This window comes from Rutidosis leptorrhynchoides, chromosome 8 (assembly GCF_046630445.1).
Source record: "Rutidosis leptorrhynchoides isolate AG116_Rl617_1_P2 chromosome 8, CSIRO_AGI_Rlap_v1, whole genome shotgun sequence".
Lineage (NCBI taxonomy): Eukaryota > Viridiplantae > Streptophyta > Magnoliopsida > Asterales > Asteraceae > Rutidosis > Rutidosis leptorrhynchoides.
Genome location: NC_092340.1, coordinates 143,556,091 through 143,562,154, shown reverse-complemented (window position 1 = coordinate 143,562,154; position 6,064 = coordinate 143,556,091).

Here is a 6,064-nt window from a genome sequence, read left to right as displayed (position 1 = left end):
GGGGCCAATGGAATACACGCCGATCCAGCAAAGATTGAGTCAGTTAAAAATTGGGAAACTCCAAAGATGCCAACGCAGATTAGGTAATTTTTGGGTCTAGCTAGTTACTACAGGAGATTCATTGAAGGATTCTCTAAGATCGCCCGACCAATAACCGCGTTGACTCTTAAGGGCAAGAAATTTGAGTGGTCAGAACCGCAAGAGGCTGCATTTCAATTGTTGAAAGAGAAGTTAACAACTGCACCAGTATTGTCTCTACCCAAGGGAAGTGAAGATTTTGTTGTTTATTGTGATACCTCACGTCAAGGAATGGGATGCGTGCTTATGCAACGAAACAAGGTTATTGCTTATGGATCGCGTCAGTTAAAGATTCAGGTGCATAATTACACTACGCATGACCTAGAGTTAGGAGCTGTTGTCTTTGCACTTAAAATGTGGAGACACTACCTGTTTGGAACCAAGTTCACTATCTTCACTGACCATAAGAGTTTATAGCACATATTCGATCAGAAACAGCTCAACATGAGACAACGACGTTGGATGGAACTACTTAACGATTATAACTGCAAACTTCAATACCATCCGGGCAAGGCGAATGTTGTGGCGGCTGCCTTAAGCAGAAAGGAGCTAGAGAAACCTCTTAGGGTTAAAGCGCTTAAGATAGTTGTCCGTACGAACCTCACATCACAGATCCATGAAGCACAATAAGAAGCCGTGAAGCAAGAAAACGTCGACGTTGAATTTCTCAGAGGAATGGATAAGAAATTTGACATCAAGGAGGACGGAACATGGTACTTTGCTAACCAAATTTGGGTAACAAAGTTTGGTAGATTGAGAGAGCTAGTGTTGGAGGAAGCACACAAGTCGAGATACTCAATTCATTCGGGATCAGATAAGATGTACCAAGATTTGAAGGCGTTTTATTAGTGGCCAAATTTGAAAGCTGACATTGCTACCTATGTCAAGAAGTGCTTGACTTGCGCTAAGGTCAAGGCGGAACATCAAAAGCCATCAGGATTATTAACTCAACCAGAGATTTCCCAGTGAAAGTGGGAAGGTATTTTCATGGACTTCATCACGAAACTGCCGAGAATGGCGGGAGGTCACGATACTATTTGGGTTATCGTGGATCATCTCACTAAGTCCGCACGCTTCTTACCGATAAGGGAAACTGATAAAATTGAGAAGTTAGCTCAGATCTACATTAAGGAAGTCGTCTCTAGGCATACAGTGCCTATATCCATTATATCCGACCGTGACAGCAGATTTACTTCCAGGTTTTGGCAATCGTTACAGAAAGCAATGAGGACCCGTTTAGATATGAGTACATCATATCACCCCAGGCGGATGGCCAGAGCGAACGAACTATTCAGACTTTTGAGGACATGTTAAGAGCGTGTGTCATTGATTTCGGAAATGGATGGGATAAGTATTTACTACTAGCTGAGTTCTCATACAATAACAGCTACCATGTGAGTATTAAAGCTGCACCTTTCGAAGAATTGTATGGAAGGAAGTGTAGATCTCCCGTTTGTTGGAGCGAGTTGGGAGATAGTTAGTTGACAGGTCCTGAGATTATTCAGGAGACAACTGAGAAAGTTCTACAGATTCAGGAACGATTGAGAACGGCTCGAAGTCGTCAAAAGAGTTATGTCGATGTTAGACGGAAGGACATAGAGTTCCAAGTTGGTGACAAGGTTATGCTTAAGGTATCACCTTGGAAGGGTGTTGTACGATTTGGGAAATGAGGTAAACTGAGTCCTAGATATGTTAGACCGTTTGAGATAACTGAAAGATTTGGACCAGTTGCTTACAGATTGGAACTGCCACAAGCACTCAGCGGTATTCATGACGTTTTCCATGTATCCAATCTAAAGAAGTGCCTAGTCGATGATAATTTGATTATTCCCTTAGAGGAACTACTTATCGACGACAAACTTCATTTCATTGAGGAACCTATTGAAATCTTGGGCCGTGAGGTCAAACAGCTGAAGCAAAGCAGAATTCCTATCGTTAAAGTTTGGTGAAACGCGAGAAGAGGACCAGAGTTCACGTGGGAGCGTGAAGACCAGATGCGACTGAAGTATCCGCTATTGTTTCCCAAGGAAACTACTTCAGCAGACGATCACTAAAATTTCGGGACGAAATTTTCAATAACAGGTGGGTAATGTAACAACCCTGATTTTTCCGTTACTTCCGTTAACCTTCCGTTAGTTTATTTAACGGCGATTATTTAACTTTTATGTGTTTACGTGTATTAAATGCGTACTTGATCTCCGAAGGGTTTTAATAATTAATATGGGTTGATATTAATTCAAATAAATATTTCGGATAATGAAATACGATAAAAACGATACGATTTTGATCATAGCTTTTTGAGCAATGAAACGCTCGGGTTTATTTTAATAATTAATTTTATTAATTATTAACTTTTTAAAATATTCAATTTATTGGGTTTTTAATAAATTAAGCGATTGGTTGCGTTTAACGATTGGGTTAGCATTTCGGGCCTTCGGTACGACTAAACGGCACTTAAAACGGACCATGAATACACGCTTTTGCAAAATGAGAGCCCAGGAATACTTCCCATGTGGGCCACGGCCGAACTCCCCCTCCCCACCCTTTATTTTTAAAATTTTGCAACTTGGAGGACTTAATATAAATGGTATGTGTTAAACCTAAACTGCATTATCTCCTACCCAAATTTTGGTACAGTCGATCTCTTCCCCTCCCCCTTGAACCGTCGCCCATCACTATCCCATAACACCATCAATTTTTGCTTTTTAGCTTAAGTGTTCAACATCAAAGTTTCAATTCGCGTTATCCTCTACGCGTTGATATAATTCTTTTAGCGATCTAAGGTATAATTGCATAATCCCTAATTCTTAAAATCTGATTTTTATTAAAGTTTCATAGTTATGTTGTCAATTGCTCAAGGCTATACTGTGACAACCCGGGAATTTTTGACTAAATTTAAACTTAATCTTTATATGATTCCAACACGATATGCAAAGTCTGTAATGTTGATATTTCAAAAACTTTAAACTGTTTTCATGTAATCAATTACCCTTAGACTATTCCCGACGATTCACGAACCATTGTGTGTAAATACATATGTATGTATATATATATATATATATATATATATATATATATATATATATATATATATATATATATATATATATATATATATATATATATATATATATATATATATATATATATATATATAACTATATATAATAATTTGAAATAATAGAAAACAAACTAATCATTTGGATTGAATATGTAAAATGATATAAAAAATAATAATGTTGTGATTAAAATAAATCTACATGTAAATATATATGATTCTTATGCATAATTAATGTTATATGTATATTGTAATATATATAAATATTAAACGTTATATATACGTTATTATATATATGTCATAATTAATAATATGTAATATTAAGTTTGGTTACGGGTTAAAAATATAATTAAACATAATTGTTATAGTTACTTTCAATATTTTTATTAATATTAAAATTAATATTATTATTATTATTATTATTATTATTATTATTATTATTATTATTATTATTATTATTATTATTATTATTATTATTATTATTATTGGTATTATTAATAATATTATTATTATCATTTCTTTTTATATCATTACTTGTTATCATATTACTAGTATCCTTGTCATTAATGTTATTATTATTAGTAATATCATTATTATTAATAATTATTATTATTATTACAATTGTCATTAATATTAATATTATTATTTATTTTTATAACGGTATACCAAATATAATTATAAATATTGATTGGTAAAATTTATAAAACAAAATTTATAACTTCCGATACAGATAAAATCTGTATCCTGTCACTATCTTTCCCAACTCCTTTTTATTCTTCTTCTGATCTGATTGTGATTATTGTCGAGCTGGATTACAGTATAATCAAAAACCGGTTAGCAATCGACATCAACATCCCTTATTTTCTTTAGTTTCTCCTGTTCTTGATTGAAATCTGTCGACACCCACCAACACTACAAAACAATCTTGAAACATTATTGATTGTTACATCATCATTCAATTAACGATACAATGTTTCTGCTGAGTGCTATTCGGAAAAAGTGAAACAGAAAAGTTAAAAAGAAATAACACTAACTAGTTATTCAAAGACTCAAACCCAAAACTCTCATCACCATCGACACCTTTTCTTTATATCCCTCTTCATGAACCATGATCAAACCACGGACCAATAGATAACCATAAATTCTTTTTGGTTCTTCTTCTTCTTTATCGAAACACCACAACTGTCCCTTGTTACTGCTGCATATTATTTTCTCTTTTGAACCATCTCCATCGTTTCCTTTGCTACTTCTCCTTTCGTTTCTATTCTCTGATACACTGAAGAGCTGTGGAACACGATGATGAAGATGTGTGCTTGTGGAACACACTACAACTTCATGGCAGGCAAACATGGGTCAGTAATCGATTTTTTATATGAGGATTGTTATGTGAAGCATATGATTAAAGCATAAAGAATGATACAAAACTAATTGATCGTGCAAGTTAATGGAACGTGGGGCAGGAGAATAAATAATTAGAAGATTAACGGCTGATTTTTTTTTCTTTCCCTTTCGTTTAATGTTCTTGACGACCAAAAATCAAAACAACAAATGGATTATGCGGATTTATTGGGATATATAATCATGGTAGGGTCTAGTGTCAAGCTGGATGTTGTTATAATTGATTAACTGCAAAACCAAGCACACACTTTCGCTTTTGGCATTAAAATAAAGAAACCGAAACCCTTTTTTCCTGTTGAGCTTATGAAACAATGTTAGGTTTGATTTAGTGATTGGGCTGCCATTTTTCTGTTGGGCTTCAGGAAACCAACAAACTAAACCCACTTACTACAAATTCTCAACCCTTCAAACACCCCTTCGATTTGTTGCTACGCTGCTAATTGTTTCTGTCTTTCTGTTTTTACAGCAAACGACAACCAAACCCTCACCATTAAAAAAATAAACTGTTGCAGCTCCAAATTCTGTTATCTGTTTACTCCACAGTCTCCATCGCCAATTCATCACCATTTAACCACCTAAAGACTCACTTTAGTTTGTTACTTATTCTTTTTCCTATTGCTATTTTTTTTACTTCCATGAGTTAATTAGAAAAGGGATGTTTGTTTTCAATTATCCTTTTTGTGATTGAGGTGTGGGATAAAAGAAAGTTAATGGCAGACAAATTGAACACTAAATGACGTGGGGACATATATGAGATGGTACACGGTAATTTCATAGTAAACTATTACATTTTCGGTTGAGTGAAAATCTAGATAGCTCATCGAAGCTATAAGGGGATGACTCATTGGTTCTTCACCTGGATATGTTGGACATGATGATGATGACGAGTTATAAACGATGAAGATGATATACTTATAATAATAATGAACAAAATGATTATGATATAATAATACATGATCATTAAGATGATTATGTTAATTAGTGATGATGTTAAATGATGATAGCATGGTGATACGATTATGATTATGATTTGTGATTTTATGTGAAAAATATATTGAAGAAGAAGACTGTTACATAATGGTTAAAAGCATTTAAGAAACGAATTATTACAGATAAATTCGGACAGAGCAATGGTTAAGGTGTGTGGTTATTAAGCGAGAGGTCTCGGGTTCGAGCCCGGGCACTGACATTATTTTTATTTCTTTCATGGGAACTACAAACTTAATTAAGGTAGTCTCACTCTTAATATTTATTATTATTAGCATTATTATTATTATTATTATTATTATTATTATTATTATTATTATTATTATTATTATTATTATTATTATTATTATTATTATTATTATTATTATTATTATTATTATTATTATTATTATTACCATCATTAGTTGTATCACTAATATTACTGCTAGCATTATTATTATTATTACAACAAATATTATTCATATAAAATATAATTATTACATATAACATAACAAAACTTATATTTTTATAAAATGAATATATGAAACATATAAGTTATTAATA